Here is a 27994-nt window from a genome sequence, read left to right as displayed (position 1 = left end):
AGAAAAAAAAAAAACAAACAAAATCGTAACTCGTAAGTGATGACGCCCCAAAGAATTTGTCTTACTAATGCGATGTTTCCCACAACTCAAGGAAGACGTCACTATTGACCTTTTAATCAAACTCTTTTTTCCTCGAGATTCTCTTTAAATATACATACATATGTCCGACACACTGACACAACATGTTTTCAACATTATTACACACACGAACATACATATACTCATTTTTCCACAACAAAAGGAAAAAACAGAAGAAGAAAAGAGATGGGCGGGTTTAAGCCATTGAAATGGTATTGCAAACCAGTGGAAAACGGGGCATGGACACAAGTAGTGAAGAATGCATTTGGTGCATATACACCATGTGGTGTAGACACTTTGGTTATATGTATATCTCATTTGGTGCTGTTGGGGTTGTGTTTTTATCGGATATGGAGGATTAAGAAGGATTTTAAAGTGAAGAGGTTTCATTTGAAGTCGAATATTTATAATTATGTGTTGGGGTTGCTTGCTTTTTATTCTACTGTTGAAACTTTGTTTAGGTTGGTCATGAAATATTCAATCTTGAATCTTGATGGTCAGACCACTCTTGCCCCCTTTGAGGTACACTTTTTCATATGTATGCATGTATATTTCATATTTTTATGTATGTATTGTTTGCGATGCCATGTTATTATTTGATGTAGAACACTTTGAATGAATCCAGTAATAGGCTACATGTATGAGACGAACATGTGTACCGTATAAGTGAATACGCTTAAGACAGTGAATTTGAGTATATGGGAATGTATAGAATTTGTCATTTTTTACTGGCTTCATTGAGTATATGGGAATGCATTGCTCTTACCTTTTGGTTTGCTTTTAAGTGAGTGAGAAAAGAATGTTAGGAGCTGAGGGTAAAATGTGATGGTGTTTGTTTTACAGATTGTTTCTCTGCTTATCGAAGCTATTGCTTGGTGTTCTATGCTGGTCATGCTTGTTGTAGAAACAAAAGTCTACATCCATGAGTTCCGATGGTATGCGCGGTTTGGAGTCATTTATGTTCTTGTTGGGGAAGCGGTCATATTCAATCTCATTATCTCAGTGCAAGACTACTTTAATAGGTTAGTACTCTAATTCTGGAGCTAAAGCTAACTGTCTTCATCCATTTCGGAGATGTAGTATGTGTCCTTGCCATGTTCTATTATTGCACCACTGCAATAAAATAGATGCTTTTTTGAGTATCTTTCATTGCATCAAGAATGTTGTCTTTCCTACTCATTTTCGTATCAATGCATGGGTCAATGAACAACAACAGCTATATACAAACATCGTGCCTTAATAGTTGTTGTTGGTTGGAGACTTGAAAAACCAGAATCCATTATTTTATATGTAAAGTTATTTTTGGTACTGGATGATTAGAGTTTTGATTAAAAGCCTTTTTCAATTATGTGTATCTATATGCCTGTCTGGCTGATTACGAATGCGGAGGGTGGTATGTAATCATACTTGTATTTCTCCTTGCAGATTTACACTCTATTTGTACGTCAGTGAAGTTTTGTGCCAGGTTTGTGTCTTTGACTCCGGATGCTTCTGATATTCGGTTTGATAATAAGCGAGCTGCGACCAATTGACAATTACCTTAGTTAGATTCTTCACTTCACATTACTTTTGTACAATATTGTGACTTGATCTTGGACTCAAGTCAAGGCAGGCCTGGGATCAATTACTTAAGAAGGCTGATACTTACCTTAGATGTTGTAAAATGTTAATGTAATTGGTCAGTTCGTAATTTTGAATGGAAGTGATCTCAGCTAAGTTGAGCTTTGCATGTCATTCTTAAGTAAGTTTGGTGGTCTGTTAGTCGACATAGCTGTCATACCATGACATCCTTTTTGTCAGTAGAAAATAGAAAGAGGAAAAACAATGAAAGATGCTAATTACTTGTGCAGGTTTTATTTGGAATTCTCTTGCTCTTTTATGTTCCTAGCGTGGAGCCTTACTCGGGATACACTCCAATAAGGGATGAGTTCATTGACGATGCAGAGTATGAAGTGCTTCCTGCAGGAGAACAGATTTGTCCGGAGAGGCATGCAAACATACTTTCCAGTAAGTAAATGATAGCTTGATCTTATTTCACTTACATTAAATCATTTAATGTTTGTACTGATTGAAGGCGGAGACCGTAGTTTACATTTTATAAGGTGCAGATAATTTTACTCAATAAAGATAATGGTTGTGCACAAAATTGTCTACAGAGTTAAATACACGAACTAGGTTTCTGCATTGTAAAAAAAGGAACTTGCTACCCGAACACTCTTGGCAAATGCATTGGTGTTGTGAATAATGAAAAATCACTTGACACTTCTCATTCAGGAGACATCAAAATCGGAATATTTTCTTTAATGATTGTTGCTACCCGTTCTATCGGATTTTTATCGCCTAGGCGTCCCATTTGCTACTTTTGTTGGTTCATATTAGATGGGCCGATTAATTGGTTACAACACCTTTGTTTGCTCCTGGGATTGTTACTCCTACACTGTTCTTCGCTGAGTCTTATGAGTACCTTAAACTGATAGAAGACGAACTTTGGTTACTTCACCTTAGCTGATGTTGTACTGGGGTTTTCTCTGGTAGGGATATACTTCGGATGGATGACTCCTATCATGCAACAAGGGTATAAACATCCCATCACCGAGAAGGATGTCTGGAAACTAGATACCTGGGATCAGACTGAAACCCTCAATAACAAGTATGCATGTTGTAGTTGTGCTTTATATAATTATTTATGGGTTCCATCCTGTTAACAATCTGTGTTCATAGGTTCCAGAGGTGCTGGGTTGGCCGAATCTCGAAAGCAGAAGCCATGGCTGCTAAGAGCTCTTCATCGCAGTGTTGGAGGAAGGTGTGGACTGAATCAATGTTTATACTTTATATTGTTTGCTTAGTTACTTGTTCCCAGTTCCCACCCATAACTTTCCATGTCGCTAGATTTTTCAGCCAAATCACCATAAAATATTTGCCCGTTCTTATCTGAATGAACGTCTGTGTTTTCATCCAAAAGTATGTATACTAGTTATAATGTAAAAGGTATATTGTACATGGGATGTCTTTTCATCTAGTGTCCTCCCTTGGGTAGTATGGATAAGGCAATTTAATTGAATTTGTAGCTTTTTAAAACTTTGGGCAAGTTGTTAGAGAACTTCTCTGCATTGAAATTTTTGTGAAAGTGATCCAGATTTCTGAAAGATAAGCTCTTGCATTTGGTTGTAATAATTTTCCTTATATACCATAATATTTGATAGCATTATATCAAATTACCCACTTTTTTTTTTCTTCTTTCCAGATTCTGGTGGGGAGGCGTCTTTAAGGTACTGACTTCATCTTCCCAATAGAATTTTGGTATCTTACATACTATTGTCACAAGATCAATGGTAGAACTCAAATCACTTTCATAAGAGTTCTTCACAAACTTTGCATGCGGTATTATCTTCAAGCTTAGATACAAGTGTCTCTATTCAAGATTTTTAACAAATCTAATTTGGTTTAGGAAAGTCATTTATATCTTTAGATAATTCATGCAAACTAGTATGATGTATTTTACATTTGTACCAACAGTCACCGTAACAAAGACCACCGACCATACCACGTAATCATGGACAACAACCTGTCCATGTCACCTTCACAGTTGAATCAATATATTGTAACGGCCCTACTACCATGTACCCATATGTTGATACTATCCCCACTTTGCCACCAAAAGTCCAAGGTCTTAAGCCAACCCATTTGTGGGTGTGGGTTTTTCTCAAAAGGCCTCGACACTAGTAAGTGGTAGTTGATCTAATATATCCAGGATCCAAGACGGTTTATCAATTAGTGTGGGACTACACCCAATCCAGGGTATCACAATCCCACCACCTTAGGAGGCAAGCCGTCCTCGACTCTGAAACCGGACTTTTTTGTGGCAAAGTGGGAACAACATCGACATGTGGTAGGGTCATTATACATATCTTATGAAGAAGAAAATCCATACTGCCACCACCATCTCACCGAAATGGTTTTGCAGATTTGAAATGTTTTCTAGCTCCTGAGAAACCTATTTTGGTTTTCCAATATAGATTTGGCAAAAATTGTTTGACGGGTGAAATAACTACTACCTTATAGAATGAGGATTCAAAATTATACCAGCTAGATATAATAATGGGAGTTATCTTTTCGTAAATGATGAAATTGCAACCGAGCGAAAAAAAAATGATGAAATTGCAACTATATATAATCTTCGTAATAGCAATGGTGTCATAACTTGGGATGATGAAAAAAAATAGTCTTCTGAAACTTTCGTTTTAACTAGAGTGGAAACAATAGCACAATCCCAATAGTGTTGATCTTGTACATCGGTCGGAGTTTGTGGGTTTGAAATTATAACGTTATACTTTCAATTGACGACTTTCTTTTGTTCCTGTATATTTAGATACTTAAAGAGTTAAAGTCCAACATGCCTTCTTTAGGCTCCATGATTTCGTTTAATATTGAAGTAATTGAGATTGTTGCTGCGTCACACTTTACGTAGGCTATGTGGATTACACCTGTTACGTTATCTTAGAATGCCAAATCGACTGATCCTCTGGACTGGAATGTCAATTTCTTTCAGTTTTTTGTACTTACTTTCTCCTTCATCATAAGGCATCTCACGTCTCAACTTTTTAGAGGGTCTTTTCTTTTGGTGCGTTTATAGTCTGTTTAGTTCCTTGGCTATTGTTTTTATCTGATGTGTTCTTTCTTTAATCAATTTGTAGATTGGCAATGATCTGTCTCAGTTTGTGGGGCCAGTGATTTTGAATTACCTTTTACAGGTTGGTTATCTTCTTTACGACGCTTAGTTGGCATACTAATTTAGTAATCTCGACATAAAAAAGATCGTACTGCAGAACTTTTAATTCTTTTACATTCCTGAAAATCATATTTTGTTAATCAGTTCAGTTGTATATTAACTTTTATTAGTTTTAGACATGGTTTTGACTTTCTCATACATAAACTTAACTTATGTCTGTGGGTGTGGATGTGGCGTGTTTTTTTTTTTTTTTTCAATTATTATTATTTTAAATATCTATTAGTATTATTATTTTTTGTTAACTTGTTAACAACAAGCAATGCATCATGCCCACAGAACTACCTCGTATTTTGGTAAAAATTATAATAAAGCATTTTAGATTGTAAATAGGCATTATTGGTTTTTCTCTCGGTGTAAGTAGGTGTTTATGACATCAATTAATATGTTTTTTTTTTTTTTTTTTTTTTTTTTTTCTATTAAAAAAAATGTCTTTTTCTTCTAACCACCCCCCACCCCTCCTAATTAACTACTTATTGGTATTAAGGATGGTTAACATATGGCATGATTTTACTGTACAAGATATGTTAAAATATTTGCATATCCATTGGTTGCATGCAAGTGAAAAATGAAGAATAAGCCATTGCATAATTCCATGTAATTTAGTAAAATGCATATGTTAATATTTATGTGATATACATTATTTTTTTCCTTCATAAATTGTGTATCAAAAAAGGCTATGACTTGTTTGCAAGGAATGTAATTGTTGGCTCCTCTCTTATCTTTTTAGATGATTGAAGTATCATATCTCCCGTGCGTAGTTGCATTCTTGATGTACTTTTGTAAATAGATTAGTATGGTAACCAAAACAAGTTTCTGAATTAGGAGTCACGGATTTACTGGTACCTCTATGGATGCCGATTGCTACCTTTTCACCTTCTCTAACACTGCACAGTCGTGGCACCACCTTGACTATCACCACCTGCTCTCTTTCTCCTCACTCTCTCTATACGCTTGTGTAGCTCTATGAAGTGTCGGCCCCGAAGCAAAGCGACCCAAGCAGTTGCTTTGGGCCACCAAACCAAAACAAAAGGTAGGGGCCACACTATTATGACACAAAACAGTAAACTTTCTAATAAAAAATAAATAGTAAGGTTAGTTGCCACTTATTTAGGACAAAAAAAAAAACTATATTTAAGGGAAAAATAAAAACGATTTCAATTAATCCCTTAATCCCCGAAAACCCAACTCCTTACTAAACTCTTTGGTACGTACTCCACTCGTTACAAACAATTAAAACAAACAAAAAACACTAAACGAACTCACATCGTTCTTATTAAAAACCCAAACTTTTATCTAAAAAAAAAACTCATCTGTCAAAGAACAAAATCACTCACAAAATCACGTCACTCACTCTCTCTTGGAATATATTGAATAACACAAGTAAAAAAAAATGATAATATTAACGCAGATAGGGCTACATTCTATCATCTCGCTTTAGGCCACAAAAATGTCAGGGCCGGCACTATGATGAACCCAAAGTTTCTTCAATCCACCTCTTTCCAATTAAAAAGTTGAGCTGAAGTTTCAGCATTGTAAGACAGCTGATGGTCATTACAGGCATTGCTTCAAACCAATAAAGGATTATATTCTAGTTTACATAAAGCCTTTGCATATTATTTGATAAACTAAAGTTCAGGACATTCTCTTTAAGAAGTTGAAGAGGCACATGATCATTTTTCGCTAAATGAAATGTAGAATATTGGGCTTTATGGTAATGTAAAATTTGAATGAATTTTACTAGTTTCAGCTCACTAAGAAAAGATCAGTATCTCATAGATTCCGTTTCTATTTAAATATCATTATTCTTTATCTTATATCAATACTTCTTGACCTGACCTGTTATACTCTTCTGAAAGGTGCTGATTTAAGCTTCTCTTGACAACTTAAATTTGATGCAAATATTGTCTCCTTTTAGACGCTTTACTTTTAACAACAAAAACTAAGAAATATGATAACTTTTTAATAACACCATAATATCCTTATTTGTCTGTCAGCTGAATTGTATGCTTTTCGTTTGAGCTTTCTGTCAGTGTTATGAATTTATCTCTCTGCTTACTCATGCTTTTTATTGATTTATAATTTTATATTTAACATATGTTAGAGTGGTTTGTTAGACATAGCTTGACAAATTTGTTTCCTGTTTTGACCATTAAAAGCTCCTTATATACCTTTTGTCTCTGTTGCCTTCAACAGTCTATGCAACAAGGGGATCCCGCTTGGATTGGTTACATCTATGCCTTCTCAATTTTCGCTGGAGTGGTATGACTCTAATGTGAAAGTATTTTCCGTTTCTTCTTTGTTCACTTTTCCCCTGCTTAGTGAATCAAGTTAAGTGTAGTGATTGTCCTGTCTTGAAGATTACATGCTCTATCTTTTGTTCTTATTGTGTTGGAAAAGGTAATGTGCATTTTTCATGGCACCGCGATAAATTCATAGGTTCTCTGCTAGGTCAAACTATAAAGGTTCTTTAGGTAATATCGAAGTTTCCATATTAAGGAGCTTTTGATGTTGATTTTCACCATGACACATAACACATGGGACATGCACTTCAAATTCTGCCTTTGCACGTGATCAGGCCGAGCTGATTCTATCTTGCTCCTCCAAAAAACACAATTATCGTGTTTGGTTCAATACCCTAATTCTTAGGCTGATACTCTAAAAACTAATCAATTGGCAACCAATGCCCTATAGAACCGTTGAATGTTCCCAACGAAGAGATGCATTTGTCTTACGGTGGTGGAATCATTATGAGCCACCAAATGAAATACAAGAAAATTTCGTCACATTTTACGAAATAGTATGGTATTGCGAAGTTCTGCCATGTTACACACCGGGGGGTGTGGGATGAAGTGGTTAGGGGAGTAAAACGTTCATGCTCTGTTTCAAAAAAGATCAAGTCTGTAATGAAGTATTTTCACAATCTGTACTTTGTTCTATAATGACGCAAGAATCACAATAATATGTCGATTAATTAAGTTAAATTGTTTATTAACTCGAGCTCCGTCCAGGCACTGGGGGTGTTAATGGAGGGACAATACTTCCAAAATGTCATGCGTGTGGGTTACCGTCTAAGAGCTACCTTGGTACGTTTCTCTGTCTCTTCCTTGTTGTGCTTTATACTTGATAATAACAAAGTTTGGCACTTTTTGGTTGTTGCGATAAGGTTAAATTTTGATGTTAGCTATTGCAAAGAAACCCTAAATGTATCCAGCCATATGGTTGGGATGTTATTGAATTTTAGGTTGCTGCTGTGTTTCGTAAATCCTTGAAACTTACGCACGAAGGGCGGAATAAATTTGCTTCTGGAAAAATAACAAATTTGATGACCACGGATGCTGAAGCACTTCAGGCATGATTTCTAGATATCTATATCCTTTTGTATATATTTTTTAATGCTAATTAACCCAAAGTGATGTATCTGTTTACACAAATATTCTGCTTCCAGATTTCATATAGATGTCATTTTTGCACAAGTTATGTCCTATGTATTCATGCGTGGATTTTTTTTATAAGTCCGGAAATATATACGTTGATATAGTCTGGTTGTGTTTCTCTTTAAAAGTGACAATATGCGTTTTCAGTTACTGGTCAACCTTGGGAGTATTTTTTTTTCTTGTGTTTCTAGTCCGACTTTACATAGTCCTATCTTTAAGTCCCTTTCAAGAAAGGTGTGCCCTTCCTAGCATGTGACTACTACATCTTTGGATTTTTTTTTCTTCTATCTCTATGTTACATGGACATGCCGTTGAAAATAATCCATATCAGATACATATCCATGTGTCCGTGTCGGACATGTCACGGACTCATAAATTGTATGTAATTTACCTCCATTTTTTATATCTAGCCAAAAAACTCTACTGGTTAATATACTGAACTATTCTGTACCATTTTTATAAACTGTAAACATCATATGAGCATTTTAGAAGAAAATGAAGCCTCACCATCATGGTCTTAGTAGATACTAAATAGAGATATCTAATAACAACTAAGAGACCCAAATTTCAGAAAGCGTCAGATACTTAAGTTATTTTTACCCTGATTTAATGAAGCTAGTTAGCGAGAGAAAATCGAACTGTCCATCTCACTCTTTTTCTAGAGTTGAATTCTAAGCTAATCTGTGTTCTGTATACAGCAAATCTGCCAGCAGCTTCATGGCTTATGGTCTGCTCCTTTTAAGTATTGTGATTGCTATGGTTCTTCTCTTCAACGAACTTGGTGTTGCATCACTTGTAGGCTCATTGTTGCTAGTCTTTATGTTTCCTATACAGGTATGTAGATCCCCTTCAACATTTTTCAACTTTTGTGTTTAGCCTACTTGCTTCCTATTTGTTCAGTAAACTGTGCGTGCATCAGCTATTTCATCAACTGTATGAGTTTGTTCTGGTCCAATATGTCCTCATAGTGTACTTGATTGCCAAAAGTGTGATCAGTTTATGTCCTTTGTTTTCAAAAAACTCATTTTACATTTGATTTTCATCATTTAGTATCTGAAAAGTTTGAAATGAGCATATTTAGTATCCACAATCGAGCTAGAATTTTCTGAAAGGAATAAACTCAATTTATCAAAAACTACTATAGATATTTGCTGGTGTGCTATTCATTGCTGCATTAGCTTTTATAAATGAGAAAACACAGCTTTGCAATGCGCTTCATGTACTCGCAGACCCTGATACAAGATTTTTCGTCCATGGCTCCATTCTTCCATGTCTGAACTTATGTTCTACAATCTACACTAACTTTATATCAATTTTTTTGAGGCAACAGACAATTGTGATTGACAAGATGCAAAAATGGTCCAAAGAGGGTCTGCAACGTACAGACAAACGAATTGGCCTGATGAATGAGATCCTGGCTGCCATGGATACTGTCAAGTATGTAGCGTTTTGACAATGTTCTCTGCTATTCTTTTATAATTCAAGATGACTGAATATGATCGTGCCTTATATACTGCATTGGTGCAGATGTTATGCATGGGAGCAGAGCTTTCAATTGAAAGTTCAAGATGTTCGAAATGATGAGCTCTCTTGGTTTAGAAAAGCCCAGTTACTGGGAGCGGTAGGTTTGACATAATCTTGGATTCTTTCTTTTCACTCCTTTCCACTTCAGGGTTACCCAGAATTGTTATTAAGTATAGAGTGCCCTTGTTTGAAATCCATTCTTGATAAACACTTTTCAATACCAGCACGATATTCTGTGATACCAGCAATCAATTTCTCACTACCATTCCCTCTTTTACAGTGTTTGCCTAACATCTCACTCATTGTCCTGCATTTGTTTATTTCAACTGGGGAGTGGCCAACTAAACCAGATATTGCCTAGCTAATACTAAGTCCAGATAAACCTGAGCTACAAAATGTTTTTTCCTTTTCTGTTTTTCTCTCAAGTTCATATCTTGTTTTCTGATAAGATTCTCACCTTAAGCTTTTTTTGTCTTGTGTGCAGCTCAATAGTTTCATCCTGAACAGCATACCAGTTGTGGTTTACGGTTATTTCATTTGGGATGTTCACTTTGCTTGGTGGGGACTTGACACCTGCTAGGGCGTTTACATCCCTTGCTCTGTTTGCTGTGCTACGGTTTCCTCTGTTTATGCTTCCTAATCTGATAACTCAGGTGCCACTTTTCTTCTGTCATGTTGAGCTTTCTTAGGCGTTGTTGTGACAGTTATGCTATTATTGAAATTGGTTGTTAGTATTGATTATTCAGAAAGAGGTTCCCTGGCTTCTAAAGTGCAAACACTTATGATATGACTTAGGAGACTCAATGCTTTATTTTCTTTATACATGTTACTTTAGAATTATCACTAAAAAAGAGAAATTTAGGATTTAATTTTAAAGGAGTATATTAACTGTGAATTGTATAATAATACGGTTTAATTAAAGCAAATTTTGTGTCCCTACATGGTGAACCTTTATATAAGAGTGCCTGTTACCTATGCTGCCAGATATCGGCTGGGTGGAGGCGTGTTTTAGTGTTGGGGTTTTCAGGTATTCTTGAAGCCAAAACTTCGTGAGAGGGCAGTAGGTTTATATCTGCACTGATACATTCTTTCAATATGTCTTTGGGAAAACTTTTGATATTTTGGTGGGGAGCTGCATATGTATTTTTACGTCAGTGGTTACTCATATAAGTTGTATATGTAACTTCTACTACGAATAAGTCCTTCAAGTGATGCTGTCTCAACCAAAATTTACAACAGAACAGGAAGTACAAATCACTTAACATTGGGACCAGTTATGAATATAGCTATCTATTTGTTTGTTTTTCTTTATGAAATTTTAATTGATGATTCTATTTTGTTTTTCCTTATGGAATTTTATTTGATGATTCTAGTTAGTTTCATAAAATGAATAGTTCATTTAATCGTAACCAGGCTTTTGTGTGGTTTATATGGTTAAAGCTTATTTAGCGCATATGGTGAACAAACTTCCTTAATATGCACAAGAAGGCTCTCAAAGTACTTTGTATCTAACTCAATTTGTTTAAATATTGAATTTTCCAGGTAGTAAATGCAAATGTATCGTTGAAACGACTTGAGGAGCTATTCTTGACTGAAGAGAGATTGCTTTTGCCAAATCCACCTCTAGACCCCACAAGTCCAGCCATATCCATAAAGAATGGATACTTCTCTTGGGATTCAAAGGTCGGTCTAATATTCCTTTTTTTAGTAATCTTTCTATGTGAGTGTAAATTGTGTAGTAACGTATGGCCATCAATTCATCATTGCCTCAGTTTATCTACTTGTTTGGAGAAGTTGATACTATTTTCCCTTGGGTAATTGATGAATATTTTTGGTAATTGTGGTATTAGATCCTATATTTCCTTTTTTTGGGTGTTCAAGTACTAATAACCGATTTAAATTCTTGATTCCCCCCACCCATAAAAATCCCGCTTTGCCCTGCCATTTTGTAGTTGCAATCTCATATTCTTTATTTTGATGAATCTAAAACAGTGATTAGCTGGATTGAATGAAAATTGTAAAGCAAATAAAATAATTTTTCCTTCAATTTAGATATTACAGTTTATCTTTCATTTTTTAATTTTAACAAAATCTCGAAAGGAGACCCTTTGTTTACTGTTGAGATTGTTAGTCCCATATTGGGAGTCTAAAGCCTAGCCGGGGCGCTCCACTCATTTCAAGTTGGTTTTAAGTGGATGCTCCAATGTTTTAGATGGTATCAGAGAAGGCTATTCCAGTATGTGACCCAAAGGGCGGCTGTGTACTCAAGTCACTCCACGCATGATAGGGCCAGTTGAGATTAGTAATCCCAAGGAGGGAGTTTAAAGCCTAGCCGGTTAATGTTTTAAGTTTCTACTGCCACTCCACTAGTTGCCTAACGGTTTGGAGTTGTTTGCTCTTAAGTTTAAGATTTACTATTGTCAAAGCATCCAATGAAATATGTTTTTTTGGTGTTTTTTGGATGAAGGGTAATTCACATTTTTTTTTTACCTTATTCGACGAGATATAGTTTTAGCTTTAAAGACAACATATATTTTATTAGAACAAAGAAAGTGATCATTTGGTTGGTTTGGCGAACCTATGAGTAAATTTAGAACTTGATGATGTACTTGTACTTTGACTAAAAGCCTTCTTACTTGCATTTACTAGTCATGCATAATGTTTTCATCAAACTTTACCTTTCAGGCAGAGCAACCAACACTGTCAAAAATCAACTTGGACATACCGGTTGGTAGCCTGGTGGCAGTTGTTGGTAGTACCGGAGAAGGAAAAACATCATTGATATCAGCAATGTTAGGGGAACTGCCTCCAATGAGAGATACAACTACGGTTGTTCGTGGAACTGTAGCATATGTTCCACAAGTTTCATGGATTTTTAATGCAACTGTAAGTCACAACATTCACATTTATGTGTTTCTGTTCGGTTTTGATGGTGGCTATTGTTGGGTTGTGAGATAGATGTCATCATTTAGTTCATCTAGCAGGATCACATTCTAAAACTAGCCTATGTATCATGGACACAACATGACCTGAAGCTGGGATTAGCACAATACTTTTCTGTTACAGTCAAGCATCAATTCAAAAACGGATTGATGTGATCCATGTACAGAGAACAAACTTTATGCCAATAATCATGCTTATATAAACAATGATATATTTGATATGAGCAATGATATATTTGGTGCTTGGTGCATATGGTGGATCAATGGTGTTAGACAAACTTGTAGTTTAAAGTGGATAGGTTAATAAGTTTGATAATATTCCAGAAAGTAAAATCTTCTCAATTAATTCATTCAGGTACGTGACAACATATTATTCGGATCCACTTTCGAAGCATCACGATATGCGAAGACAATAGAAGTGACTGCATTGCCGCATGACCTGGAATTACTTCCTGTAAGTCTATAAAGTCATGTCTTGTATACTTGTATACTTTTTTGATAGCCCTATATTGTTTACTTGTTTGGTACCATTTTTTATTGACACTCCTTTATTAGGGTGGCGATCTCACAGAAATTGGAGAAAGAGGAGTAAATATTAGTGGTGGGCAGAAGCAAAGAGTTTCTATGGCTAGGGCTGTATACTCTAACTCAGATGTATACATATTTGATGACCCTCTAAGTGCCCTAGATGCTCACGTTGGTCGACAGGTAATCCATACAGTATATGTTTTTTCCCCCTCATTATGGCGTATCTATTTGAAGACTTGAAGTTCACTAGGCTTTTGCTCAATAATTGCAAAATACAGCAGTAGACACCGTTCATGGTTAAATTTGTTAAGGAGGTTGCATTGACTTCACGGTAAGGTTGGTGACCTATATTAAGCTCAGGATAGTCAATACTCCATTGGACGGGGGATAATGATGGGACAACAACCAAGCCTGCCCTACACGAGTAGCGTGAGCAAGGCTAGGAAAGTTTGCTACCCCAACGGATCCACATAGTCAGGCTCCAACTAAGATCAGTTCCTAGCTATGTTACATGGACACACCATATTTCAAAAAAAATCTGTGTCGGATACATATCCACGTGTCCGTATCAGACACTCACGGACACATATTGTGTGTGATATACCTTAGTTTTTGATATTTCGCCGTGTCAGACACTCCGTATCCGTGTTGGATATGGACACACGTGTCCATCTCCATGTAACTTAGGTTCCTAGACCCGTCCTAAAGCGGTGGGGAACCCATGATACACCCTTCGGTAGCATCATGAGGTGGCCCTGGTATTGCACCAAAGAAGTTCCTAGCATATGACCGAATGCGATTGGGAAGAGCAGGAAGTTTCTCCACTTTATATAGGTTGAAATAAGATTTCCACGATAAACCAAAGGGAACATTGAAAATTCTGCTCCAGAGACTATGGAAACTTGGAATTGGTCATGATTGTGACACTAAGGTTTAAGCTACTTCAGTCTATTCTGGAGCAATAGTTGACCTTTTGGCGACATTCTTAAGAAGCAATGGAATTGCTGCAAAATGTATTTACTCGTGTACTTATGATTGTTAATAACACGGGATGTTGGATTTTAAAGTAAAAATTGTTTATCCTTGTGTTGCTGCATATGTACACTGCTCTGATCTGCAATCAATTCCATTTCCAGGTATTTGATGGATGCATTAAGGAAGAACTGCAGGGAAAAACCAGGGTGCTTGTTACAAACCAGCTTCATTTCCTTCCAGAGGTGGATAGGATTCTTTTGGTTCACGAAGGTATGATCAAAGAGGAGGGAACCTTTGAGGAACTCACTAACAATGGAATTTTGTTTAAAAACTAATGGAAAATCGGGCAAAATGGAGGAGCATGTGGAAGAAAAGGTAGAAGGTGAGGACAGTGATCAGAAGACCTTGAGCCGTGTTGCCAATGGGGAAGTCAATGGTGTGCCAAATGATTCAAGTGCAAAAAGAAAAGTAAAGAAAGCAAATCTGTTCTCGTGAAGCAGGAGGAACGTGAAACGGGGAGTTGTTAGTTTGAATGTCCTGATGAGGTATATAGTGAACTACTAAGATGTTTTCATGTAATGATAGAATAATGGTTTTGTAAATAGAAACTGAGAAGCTTTTCAAGTGCATTTCTGATATCCTAAAGTACCATCAGTGTGCCCAAGAGCTATTTTTGATGGTATTGTTTTTTCCCAAGTCGCATTGACACGGGTAAGTGTATCATATCCAACACGGATATGAAGCGTCCAACACGGTTAAATACCAAATATTGAGGTACATCACATGCAATATGTGTGTCGTGTCCGACACGGATACATAGACATGTATCCCACACGGACTATTGTCAGAATATGGTGTGTCCATGTATGTTTATGTAAGAGAAAATTTTAATAAATATGCCTGACATATACAATCCCCAGTATTTCTCTGTACTCTGTTTTCAAACCATGCTTTTTTGGTGCAAATCTCTGTTCATTGTCGGCATAGTTGTGAACATGGTTTCGCTGTACTATGAACTGATATGTATATGTGGGCATTTATTTCTTTTGCAGGTATAAAAATGCAATGGGGGGTTTGTGGGTGGTTTTTATACTCTTCGCTTGCTATATCATTACTGAAGTTCTTCGAGTTTCTAGTAGCACATGGTTAAGTGTTTGGACTGATCAAAGCACTCCAAAGAGCCATGGGGCTGGTTTCTACAACCTGGTTTATGCACTCCTATCATTTGGCATGGTACGTGATCATTACCATTTGAACTGGATTTAGTTCGATATTTGTAGAATAATCATTGCTTTGCAATTTTCTTTTTTGCTGTTGTTATGGTTTAATAGAGCCGGAAAGAGGTAATAATTTGTTCCCATGTTTTTTTAGGAAATTTGGCGACCTAGAATGCAGTATATCATGTGTTGGTCTGTTGGAATTAGTTAAATTCCAATTCTACCCCGATATTTCTCAATATTATCTCTATTTTCTCTTAAATTTTTGTTGTCATGAATAGTAAGAAGCAAAGCAATGAAAGAGAAGTTCTAAAAACATTCTCATGTTTCTTGGAAGTGTTTAACTCAAAATCTTATGCGGGTTCAGGTACTAGTGACATTGACGAACTCATATTGGTTGATCACTTCAAGTCTTTATGCTTCCAAAAGGCTACATGATGGTATGCTTCACTCTATCTTAAGAGCTCCTATGGTGTTCTTCCAGACTAATCCACTCGGACGGATTATCAATAGATTTGCAAAGGATCTGGGTGATATTGATCAAACGTTGCTGTGTTTGTAAATATGTTCTTAAGCCAAGTGTCACAACTTCTTTTCGACTTTTTTGTGCTGATAGGCATTGTGAGCACCATATCTCTGTGGGCCATAATGCCACTTCTGATCTTGTTTTATGCTGCCTACCTCTACTATCAGGTGCATTATCACTTTCTTTGACTTTTAGTGGTGCTCTAGTTTCTTCTACTGTAGTTTCAATGACATAAATACATAATGTTAGTTCATATTTACTTTAAATTTGATTTTGTTGAACTGAGTAATATTTAAGGGACCGATTCTGTGTTAAAATGGTAACTGAGAGTCTGAGACAGTTAATTGCCCAAAACCCCTCTCATGGAACATGTAAGAACTAGATATTCGTATGCATGTTTGTAGGTCCAACTATCTGTATCATGGTTGCTTGTTCATTGCCAACTTTTGCTGTTCGATACAGTACCTCAAATTTGTTGAACAACATTAATCATGTGGTTGACATTTTACTTGTAAATAGGAACTTATTAAGATTACATCACTATTTGTGTTTTGCAGAGCACAGCTCGTGAGATTAAACGCTTGGACTCCATAACCAGATCTCCTGTTTATGCACAATTTGGGGAAGCTTTAAATGGTTTATCGAGCATTTCGTGCATACAAAGCCTATGACGGATGGCTAAAATTAATGGGGACTCTATGGACAATAATGTTCGATACACCCTTGTGAACATGAGTGCGAATCGTTGACTTGCGATCCGTTTGGAAACATTGGGAGGCCTCATGATTTGGTTAACAGCAACTTTTGCTGTCATGCAAAATCAGCGAGCAGATGACCAAGTGGCTTTTGCGTCAACTATGGGTCTACTTCTTAGTTATGCATTAAATATCACAAATTTGTTGACTTCTGTCCTCAGACTGGCAAGTTTGGCTGAGAATAGTTTGAATGCTGTTGAGCGGGTCGGCACATATATAGAATTGCCATCTGAGGCTCCAGGTGTTATAGAAAGCAACCGACCCCCACATGGATGGCCTTCATCAGGACTTATCCAGTTTGAGAATGTTGTTCTACGGTATAGACCTGAACTTCCACCCGTTCTTCATGGCTTGTCCTTCACAGTATCTCCAAGTGAGAAAGTGGGAATTGTTGGGAGAACTGGGGCAGGGAAGTCTAGCATGCTCAATGCTTTATTTCGGATTGTGGAACTGGAAAGAGGAAAAATCTGGATTGATGGTTGCGATATTGCAAAGTTAGGTCTGACAGATTTACGTAAAGTTCTTGGAATAATACCACAATCACCAGTTCTTTTCTCAGGTATGCTATTCCCTTGCTTAAATTTGTTTGGTTTGCTATATGTTTTCTTTTTCCCACATGTTATCCAATCATGAAAGTTTAAAATCAGATAATGGGCATTACTTGGTTGACAAATAATGTCCAATATTAAAGTCTATTGGCCAAGCAATTTCAAATTTGATTGCTTTTCTGTTGTTTAGGTACTGTACGCTTTAATCTTGATCCTTTCAATGAGCACAATGACGCTGACCTTTGGGAGGCGTTAGAGAGGGCACATCTAAAAGATGTCATCAGGAGGAATTCTTTAGGTCTCGATGCCGAGGTACTGGTCTAATTTAAATCGTTGGTTCACAGAATAAGTGTATAAAAGAAGATTATATCATCTAGTTACATTCCAGCTCTAGTTTGTGGATCATTTAGGTTCGAAGGGCACCATGGTTGTGGGGTTTGCTTATGTGGATATATATTTTTATAAAGGCGGATTGAACAAACAAGATACCCTCATATGGATGATATAAGCCAATTGTTTTCTAATTCTCGGAGAAAACAATCATGTGTTACTAACTAAAGACCACTATTGTTTTGCTGTGTCAAGGTCTCTGAGGCAGGAGAGAATTTCAGTGTTGGACAAAGACAGTTACTAAGTCTTCTCGTGCATTGCTTCGGAGATCAAAGATTCTTGTTCTTGATGAAGCAACGGCATCTGTTGATGTGAGAACCGATGCTCTTATCCAGAAAACTATTAGGAAAGAATTTAAGTCATGCACCATGCTCATTATTGCTCATCGACTAAATACCATCATCGATTGTGACCGGGTTCTTCTGCTTGATGCTGGTCAGGTATGATGTCATGGCTTTAACTCTTTAAGTCTTTAACCTTGCCTGCCCATCCAATAATTGTTTCCTTCTTGCCATTAATCCAGAGGAATATACTTGTATGTGAATATGTGATGCATTTGGCTTGAAACCCGTTTAGTAAATGTCCTAGGCAAAAGCCGTCTGAGGCTCTGAGCATTGTTTCCAACTCATCTACCACATTTTACTATAAATGCAAAGGAATATGCCATGTCATATTACAAGGAATCAAGGATAAGCTGAGAGAGTTGTGGATGCGGTTTTCCTTGCCTGTGTACTGAATAAACTGTATGGTTGTGGATAATTAAATAAAAATCTCACTTTTCTGAATCAGCAGACAGATAAATGTATAGAGTTAGGTTTATACTACAGGTTGTATTGATGTTTCTTGCGAGTTTAGTTTGTATTACAGGCTTCTACCAGATTATGTGAAAACCCTTGACCTTGTTCTTCAGGTTTTGGAATTTGACGCACCTGGGCATCTCTTGCTAAATGAAAAGAGTGCATTCTCTAAGATGGTTCAAAGCACTGGATCAGCAAATGCTCAGCACTTGCGAAGCTTATTACTTAGAGAAGAAGAAAAACAGGTTGGGTAGAGAAGATGCCATGCAGCAAGATGGGCAGAGGAGATGGCTGGCTTCTTCACGATGGGCAGCCAGCTGCCCAGTTTGCACTTGGCGTTGGCCTCACTTCTTCCCAAAATGACCTGCAAAAGTTAGAGATTGAAGATGAGAACAACATCCTAAAAGAAGACAAAGGATGCAGTCGTTACCCTGCAAGGTGTGTTGGAAGGGAAGCATGACAAAGTTATAGAAGACACATTAACTCAGTACCAGATTCCCAGAGATAGATGGTGGTCAGCTCTGTACAGAGTGGTTGAAGGTGTGTATACTTTTTTAGCCTCTCCCTTCAAAATATGCAATCCATTATGACCGTGTCTTTATGGTCACTTTTAGGTTATATTTTTTGCACCTCGAACTCAAAATAAGATGAAGTTATCTAAGCTGGAGCTGTTCGTACTTTTTTCAGGTCTATCGATGATGAGTAGATTGGGTCGCAGCAGGTTTCAGCAGCTTGATTATGGCTTGGAAAACAGATCAATCAATTGGGATGATGACGATATGTAGAAGATATCAAGCCTTTCCAAAAGTTACATCAACTCCCTGTGCCAACACACCTTTCAATGGGTATGAAAGTGAATGTTCCAATAGGATTATTGGAATTGCTGGAAGATGGTGTTTTCTTTTGGTGGTTGAAACCGCCAAACTTTGTATGTAATTTACTGTTGTTTGATATTACTGCTTCTTGTACAGAACGGTATATTCCGCAGTAATAACTAGCAGTTACCAAAAAAAACACACCTTTCAAAACACCAAAGAAAGAGAGTGAAACATAAAAACAAATATTGCTGCCCCACTCTGATTCGTCTCTGCTCATGTGCAGCAAAAATATTTTGTACAAAAGAAACACTAGTTAAGTAATTTTGAAAATACGTGTGTGGAATGAGAAACAACAATCATTGTGCCGATCAAACATTCGGGACGGTATAATATTATTTTTGTTGTAATCAATTGTAACTTCAAATGATGCTTTGGAAAATATTAACTGGTGTCGAGTGTGCATAACAATTTCATCAATAACGACGTATCGTATTATGTGCGTATGACTATATGAGTAGTACTTGTTTTGCTCTCTCCACGCCATTTTTTTCTCAACAAGTCGACTTCTTGCCCCCACACGGGGGAATAAAAATTAGATCAGGAATCAAAATCCACAATATTTAATGAGGGGGCTTGAAAAAAAGGGGTTAAGTGGGTTGAATAGCGTAGGCTAAATGGAACGAGATCTGAATTTCTTGTTAACACCCAACCCAAACAGCAAGCCAACCCGATTCTTCTTTCTCACAATTTTATTTTCCTTTTTATTATTTCCCTCTGTTGTATGGGTACGCCCTAATTTCCTCTGTATCGGACACTGGTACGGACCGGACACAAGCAAAACAGACCCTAATTCTCAGATCTTGCCGTGTCCAAATCGTTGTACCCGTGTCCAAACCAGACACTCTGTCCCGTACCCATGCAACACAGTTATTTCCGTTTGGCGGTTCTGCCTTCAAATTGGTGTTAATAATCGGTATTGACCTATCAAAATGAACCTTTCAAGGTGGTTGTAATAAATCCTTCCCAATTCAAGCTATATAATATAAATATATATATATATATATTTGAATATGAGCATATTTGAGAGTAGCTTGACAAGTACGTAACTTGTTTTGTTATTTATTTATTTATCTGTTACTGGAAGAAAGTTATTAGAATGAGTTGCACAAACGGTTTCAAGAATATTTGACCCGGTGGGATGGTGATAATATGCCGATTGCTAGAGGAGTGTGAGATGGCTTCAAACGATCGAACACGGTGCCACTTGCCACCTTTGCCTTACGGAACAATCTAGAATTTTGGACCGGCCCTAGCTAATAACTGATAGTACATATATATTTCTGAATGTTTGCCAGATGCTTTTGATCGAAGTCAAAATCTTATTTGTTGTCTGAAATCTGTAATTAGATTTTGATGTATAAAATGTGTTACCGCCCACTCCGTGGTTGTAATATCTTATGCTGGCAATCTTTCAGATGGACGCCCATCATGGACATATCGAAGAGCTAAGTGGTGGTGATCTACCAATTAGGAGATCAAGAGCTGGAGGTAACAAAGTTTGTGGGGGAGCAGCATGTGGATTTTCGGACAGTGGAAGCAACTCCAAGGATGCCAAAGAACGAGCTGCATCAATGCGCAAACTTTTAATTGTTGTTGTTCTCTGCGTTATCTTTATGGTGTTGGGAGATTTCCTTTAGAAAGTCACACCTCAATCTAGCTACTTTCTATCCCAAATGATTTCAACTTGGAGATCACACCAAAGAAATCACCCACCCAAGACTTTGGTAGTTATCACAACAAACTCAAACAAGCAAAGCTACTAATTTATCATCACCCATAACAAGCAAACAATAAATAAAAAGTAAATATGCAAAAGAGACACAAAGATTTAGGTGGTTGGTGTAAATGTTACCTACATCCACACAAGAGCGAGTTTCCTTTATAGCAAAGATTGGAGAGTTTCAAGAGATATCAAGAATCAAGAACAAGAGGCCTCACTCAAACCCTAAAGCTCGATAGAGCTCTCACAATGATACCAAGAAATGAATCTCTCAAAAGTTATCTCAACCCTAACCATAAGTTTCTTTTATATAGGTGGGGAGAAAATTTCATGAGAAAGTGGATTTGGTTATTGAAATTTCGACAAGCTGTCAAAATTTCATAATATTTAGATCAAGGCAATTTCGGTCGGTTCACTGGGCCATCCAAACTTCTCAAGGTTGGTCGGATCGGGCCGACCTTCAAAGGAAGGAAGAAATGTGCATGAATCTCAGTTGGTTCTCTTGGGCCGTCAAACTTTTAAAGTTGGGTCGATCAGTGACTTCGATGCGGGGAGAGAAAAACTACACAAAGGTGGGGGCGATCTTGACGGGCGTCCAAGAGTGAAAAGCGGCTTAATCCAGCCATCTATGTTTCACAATTTGTTAGTTCCTCACTACCATCACGGAGCAAAGCTTCGGCGGTTCCACAAACCAACAATCTCCCACTTGGAACCTATCGAGATTCTACAAGCACATCACATCTCAATTGTAAAAACTTCATCCAAATCCAATTTACTAATGAAACACTTTCGGCTCATCCATCATGGTCTTCAAGCAAGAAGACCCACGAGGTTGAACACAACTTCAACTTCTCGATAAGGCACGGTCTTGGTCAACATATCCGCCCGGATTCTCACTCCCACCGGATCTTCTCAAGTGCAAAACCTCATCCTCCAACGAGATCGGATAAAATGATACAGGAGACCAATGTGCTTGGTCCTAGAATGAAAGCGGAATTCTTAACAAGATGTATAGCACTCGACTATCATTGTGTAACACACTTCTCTCTTGCTTCATCCCAAGCTCTTCCATCAATCCACGTAATCAAATCATCTATTTGCTTTGCTTCAGCTTGACCACATACTCGCATACGTGGTAGACAAAGCAACGATCTTACGTAATTGAAATCCAACTCGGCTGCGGTAGCACCCCTTTGTAAAGAGATAACCCGGTAGTGCTTCTTACGTGATCTACCTCACCGCAAAACCGGCATCCACATATCCTTGCGGGTTCACAATACCCCTTCCATAACATAGGCATTTCTCGTAGTACCTCTCGGATATCTCAATATCCACTTCCGCGGCTTCCCGATGTTGCTTGCGAGGATTAGACATAAATCACGGCGGCTCCCCACCGCTTGGGCTATATCCGGTTGGCGTGCAAACCATGACATACATAAGACTTCCAATGGCGGTATTATGGTACCTTAGCCATGAAGTTGCTTTCCTCAACGATCTTGGGAGAGTGTTCCTTGGATAACTTGAAGTGGACTGCCAAAGGTGTGCAAACTGGTTTCGCACCACCCATGTCGAACCTCTTCAATACCTTCTCAACATACTCAGCCTGAGACAACTCTAGAATATCTTTACGCTTTATCTCTCCCGATCCTCATCCCTAGAATGCGTTTTATTTGCACCCAAGTCCTTCATAGAGAACTCACTTGCTAACTTCTCTTTCAATCTCCCAATTTCTGACATATCAGAACTCACTACTAACATATCATCAACATATAGCAATAGGATGACGTAGCTGGAGTTGAACCTCTTGAAGTAGGAACAATGGTCGGACGTTGCATTTATAGTAGCCATTTCCTTGCATGAAGTTATCAAACTTCTTGTACTAATTGCCCTAGGGGGCTTGTTTCAAACCATACAAGCTCTTTTCACGAGCACTGCATACCATATTCTCTTTACCTTTCTTGTTGAAACCCTCCGGTTGCGGCATGTAAATTTCCTCAACTAGGTCACCATGGAAGGCGGTTTTAACATCCATTTGCTTTCAAGATACAAATCTTCATTTGCAACAAACTCAACACCGGCCGAATAGTATTTAGTTTCACCAGCGGGGAGAATATCTACCGTGAAGTCAATGCACGCTTTATCTTTGAAAACTCTTGACTACTAGCCTCGCTTTGTATCTCTTGGAACCATCATGTTCATCTTTAACTCTAAACACCCATTTGTTACGTAGAGCCTTCTTGCCCATGGGTAGTTTGGCTAACTCCCCACGTGCCATTAGAGATGAGGGACTTTATCTCATCTTGCATAGCAAGCTCCCACTTGCTTGCATCACTTCGCCTCAATGCTTCATCATAGCATTGAGGCTCGCCACCATCAGTAAGTAGCAAGTAATTCACATAGGTGGAGGGCGGATATCTCGTACTCGGTACATGTGGCCTGGATGTCTTCCTTGGGGTACGAGGTGAAGATGGACTCGGTGGTGTAGTATCCTTATTATTCTCTGAGTCACTATTACTGTCATTATCTGACTGTGGGACTCCCACTATACCACGACTTACATGGAAGTCTTCCAACTCAACATACTCTGTGCCGCTCTCTGTACCCGATTCCTTGGTTTGTGCTTCATCTCTGTCCTTGTACATCACCTTCTCATTAAACATAACATCTCTACTATGAATGATTTTCCGATTTTGATCATCCCAAAAACGATACCCAAAATCATCACCGCTATAGCCGATAAAGGTGCACTTTAGTGACTTAGCATCAAGCTTGCTTCTAGCTTGGTCACTAATGTGGACATAGGACACACAACCAAACACCTTCAAATGGGAAAGGTTCACATCCTTCCCGCTCCACACTTCCTCACGGAATCTTAAAGTCCAAAGGTGCTGATGGTCCTTTATTGATCGGGGTAAAATTTCTTTGTGCTAACACTTTTACGCCCGAGCTGGCTTGGGCAAGCACGCTAGTGTGCGCATACACCTAGCTCTCTCTCGCCGGTGTTCTATTCATCCGCTCTGCAACCCGATTCTCTTTGAGGTGTCCCTAGCAAAGTCTTTTCCATCTTGATGCCATTGTCAAGACAAGATTGCTTCTTAAAACACGAATCCTCATACTCTCCACCGTTGCCGGATCTCGGCTTCTTTACTTTCAAGCTTGTCTCATTCTCAACCATGGCCTTCCAAGTCTTGAACACTTCAAATGCCGACTTATGTCTCAAGAAATAGACCCACACCTTCCTAGTATGGTCATCAATGAAAGTCACAAAATATAACTTTCCGCTAAGTGAAGAGATATTAGCTGGTCCCCAGGCATCTGTATGAATCAACTCAAGCCTTCTAGCTTTCGGGGTCTGACCCATTCTCTAAAAACTCACCCGCTTCTGCTTTCCAAATATGCAGTTCTCACAGAAGTCAATTTCAGTCGACTGTAACTTTGGGAGTTTACCAGAAGAGTGAAGGATTTTCATTCCTTTCTCACTCATGTGACCAAGTCTGCGGTGCCAAACATTCGGATCCTCTTTGCCATGTACCACAATAATCGACTCACACCCATGTGTAGTCATGTAGAGAGTACCATCTTTCTTACCATTTGCAACAACCATTGAACCCTTCAAGACTTTCCAAGTGTTACTGGTGAAGACTGTAACAAATCCTTCACTTGCCAATTGCCCCACAGAAATCAAATTTTTCCTCAAATCCGGAACGTGTCTGACTTCCCTCAATAACCATGACGAGCCATTCATCTTGACATGCACGTCACCCTTGCCGACAATGTCACAAGGTTGGTCATCGCCGAGAAAAACCGTTCCAAAGTCACCTTCGGCGTAGTTCTCAAAGAACTCTCGATTTGAGGTCACATGGAATGATGTGCCGGAATCTAGAACCCAAGACTCCTTATTGTTCTCCATCGAACATATCAGGGCATCATCTTCCACTTCAACTACATTAGCTTCTTGATTCTTTTTGTAGTTGTCATTCCTTGGTGCTTGGCATCGGTTACTATAGTGGCAAGGCAAACCACAATTGTAACATATAATGATAATATCATCTCTAGGCTCATTGCTAGGGGCATGAGAGTTCATTCTCCCCCTTCTATTTCTCGGTCTACCACGACCCTTGTGCATGTGCATCCCTTCGCTCTCGGTACTCAAAGCCGAACCCGATGTCGAGTCCCCATCCGAACTCCTTCGAATTTCCTCCGCTAGTATCATACTAACCACATCGTCAAATTTCAACTTATTCATTCCGCCGAAGCCACTAATAGCGAACCCGTAGCCTTCCAACTTGGAGGCATTTGTCCTATTATCGCCAACGCTCTCACTTCATCACTAAATGTAATCTCAACCGACTCCAATTGGTCTTTCGTTTGGTTGAATTCATTTAAGTGGTCCTTGAAGGAATCATTCTCCGACATTCTCATGGAGAAGAGCTTGGTAATCAAATAGACTTTGTTCACGGCCGAAGGTTGCTCATACATGCACGTTAGTGCCTTCATGAGAGACGTCGTCGTCTTCTCATTTTTAATATTGAAGGCCACAGACTTCGAGAGACTCAATCGGATTGACGTCAATGCTTTTCTATCTAGCAAATCCCATTCACTTTGCTCGCTGACTTCACCGGGCTTCTCTCCCATCAAAGGTTCATACAAATCCTTTTGATAGAGTATGTCCTCAATTTGCATCCTCCAATAGCCGAAGTTTGTACCATCAAACTTCTCTATTTTGTAGCTTTCTTTGTCGGTCGTCATGACTCCCACTGAACTAAAACAATGGTGGAGACTCTCTCAGAGGAATTTCTTCAAACACCTAGCTCTCAATGCTAAAGGTGGAGTATTTCCTCACACACCTTGTTCCAATGATTCAAAACCGTGCTCTGATACCACTTGTTGGGAGATTTCACTAGAAAGTCACACCTCAATCTAGCTACTTTCAATCCCAAATGATTTCAACTTGGAGATTACACCAAGGAAATCACCCACCCAAGACTTTGGTAGTTATCACAACAAACTCAAACAAGCAAAGCCACTAATTTATCATCACCCATAACAAGCAAACAATAAATAAGGAAGTAAATATGCAAAGAGACACAAAGATTTAGGTGGTTCGGTAAATGTTACCTACATCCACACAAGAGCGAGTTTCCTTTATAGCAAAGATGGAGAGTTTACAAGAGATATCAAGAATCAAGAACAAGAGGCCTCACTCAAACCCTAGCTCAATAGAGCTCCCACAATACCCAAGAAATGAATCTCTCAAAAGTTATCTCAATTCTAACCATAAGTTTCTTTATATAGGTGGGGAGAAAATTTCATGAGAAAGTGGATTTGGTTATTGAAATTTCGACAAACTGTCAAAATTTCATAATATTTCGTCAAAGGCAATTTCGATTCGGTTCACCTGGGCCATCCAAACTTCTCAAGGTTGGTCACATCAAGCCGACTTCGAAACAGGAAGGAAGAAATGTGCATGAATCTCAGTTGGTTCTCTTGGGCCGTCCAAACTTCTTAAAGTTGGTCAGATCAGACTGACTTCGATGCAGGAGAGAAAAAACTACACAAAAGTGGGACAGTGCTGACGGGCGTCCAAGAGTGAAAAACTGGCTTAATCCAGCCATCTATGTTTCACAACTGTTAGTTCCTCACTACCATCACCGGAGCAAAGCTCGAAGGTTCCACAAACCCAACATATGGGTGTAGAAGTTGTTGGTGGCATCAAAGCGAACAGTCTCGCTATTTTAACTGATGCGGCACATCTTCTTTCAGACGTAGCTGCATTTGCCATCTCTTTGTTCTCTTTGTGGGCATCAGGTTGGGAGGCAACTCCACGTCAATCTTATGGCTTCTTCAGAATCGAGATCCTTGGTGCATTAGTTTCCATTCAAATGATATGGCTTCTAGCTGGTATAATAGTCTATGAAGCCATTGTTAGACTTATTAATGGAAGTGGTGAAGTTCAGGGTTTTCTGATGTTTGCTGTTGCTACGTTTGGTTTGGTGGTTAATATTGTCATGGCTGTCTTGTTGGGCCATGACCACGGTCACAGTAATGCTGGGCATGACCACAGTCACAACCATGATAGTCATGATCACAGTCACAGCCATGGCGATGGAGTAGTTACGAAGACTCGTTTCAAAAATGATATTGACCACACAGAACCTTTGCTTGATTCTTCTGAAGATGCACAAACCAAACAGGTTACAACCAAGGAAAAGAAGCAATGGAATATCAATGTACAGGGGGCTTATCTTCATGTTCTTGGAGACTCCATCCAGAGCATTGGTGTGTGTGATGATTGGTGGAGCAGTCATATGGTACAAACCAGAATGGAAAATTATTGATCTGATATGCACCCTCATTTTTTCTGTGATTGTGCTGGGTACAACAATTAGGATGCTGCGGAACATACTTGAGGTCTTAATGGAGAGTACACCAAAGGAGATTGACGTGACAAGAATTGAGAAAGGCCTTTGTGAGATGCATGAGGTGATGGCCATTCATGAGCTGCACATCTGGGCCATAATTGTAGGAAAGATCTTATTGGCTTGCCATGTGAAGATCAAGCCAGATGCGGATGCTGATGTTGTGCTGGACAAAATGGTGGACTACCTCAATAGGGAGTATAATATCAGTCACGTTACCATACAGATAGGACGCGAGTAGGATTTTATTTTGAGTTCTGCAATTCAGAAATGCGTCACGTACTAGAAGATCATTCAACTCTTGCATGGGATGTGCTTCTCAAGCACATAAATTGAAGACAACTTATTTTATATTGTATCCGTTTTCATTATTTTCTCGGCCAACTAAACAAGTACATATATTTAGTAGTGGTAGCTATTTTTTTTGCAAATTAGACGTTTGGCTGTTGTGTATCTCAAACCAAAATCAACAAT

General features: G+C 38.4%; 2 pseudogenes across 1 annotated transcript; both read left to right on the top strand.

Annotated features, from left to right (window-relative positions):
- The first annotated feature begins 33 nt into the window (after positions 1 to 33).
- LOC147517873 (ABC transporter C family member 2-like) lies at positions 34 to 19577 on the top strand (annotated as a pseudogene). Its single transcript, XR_015211601.1, has 27 exons — positions 34 to 600; positions 922 to 1100; positions 1504 to 1543; positions 1929 to 2085; positions 2614 to 2728; positions 2800 to 2881; positions 3323 to 3347; positions 4773 to 4829; positions 7061 to 7126; positions 7876 to 7950; positions 8109 to 8216; positions 9000 to 9135; positions 9632 to 9738; positions 9829 to 9922; positions 10310 to 10478; positions 11368 to 11508; positions 12511 to 12711; positions 13123 to 13221; positions 13323 to 13475; positions 14432 to 14815; positions 15323 to 15503; positions 15855 to 16180; positions 16571 to 17327; positions 17507 to 17628; positions 17902 to 18146; positions 18617 to 19043; positions 19191 to 19577. The product of XR_015211601.1 is annotated as an ABC transporter C family member 2-like (transcript).
- Positions 19578 to 19980: 403 nt separating this feature from the next.
- On the top strand, positions 19981 to 27928 carry LOC147517872 (metal tolerance protein A2-like; annotated as a pseudogene).
- Positions 27929 to 27994: the final 66 nt, after the last annotated feature.

This window comes from Coptis chinensis, chromosome 2 (genome assembly GCF_015680905.1).
Source record: "Coptis chinensis isolate HL-2020 chromosome 2, ASM1568090v1, whole genome shotgun sequence".
Taxonomy (NCBI): Eukaryota; Viridiplantae; Streptophyta; class Magnoliopsida; order Ranunculales; family Ranunculaceae; genus Coptis; species Coptis chinensis.
Note: the sequence above shows the minus strand (reverse complement) of the source record. Positions and strands in the feature narration are given on the sequence as shown.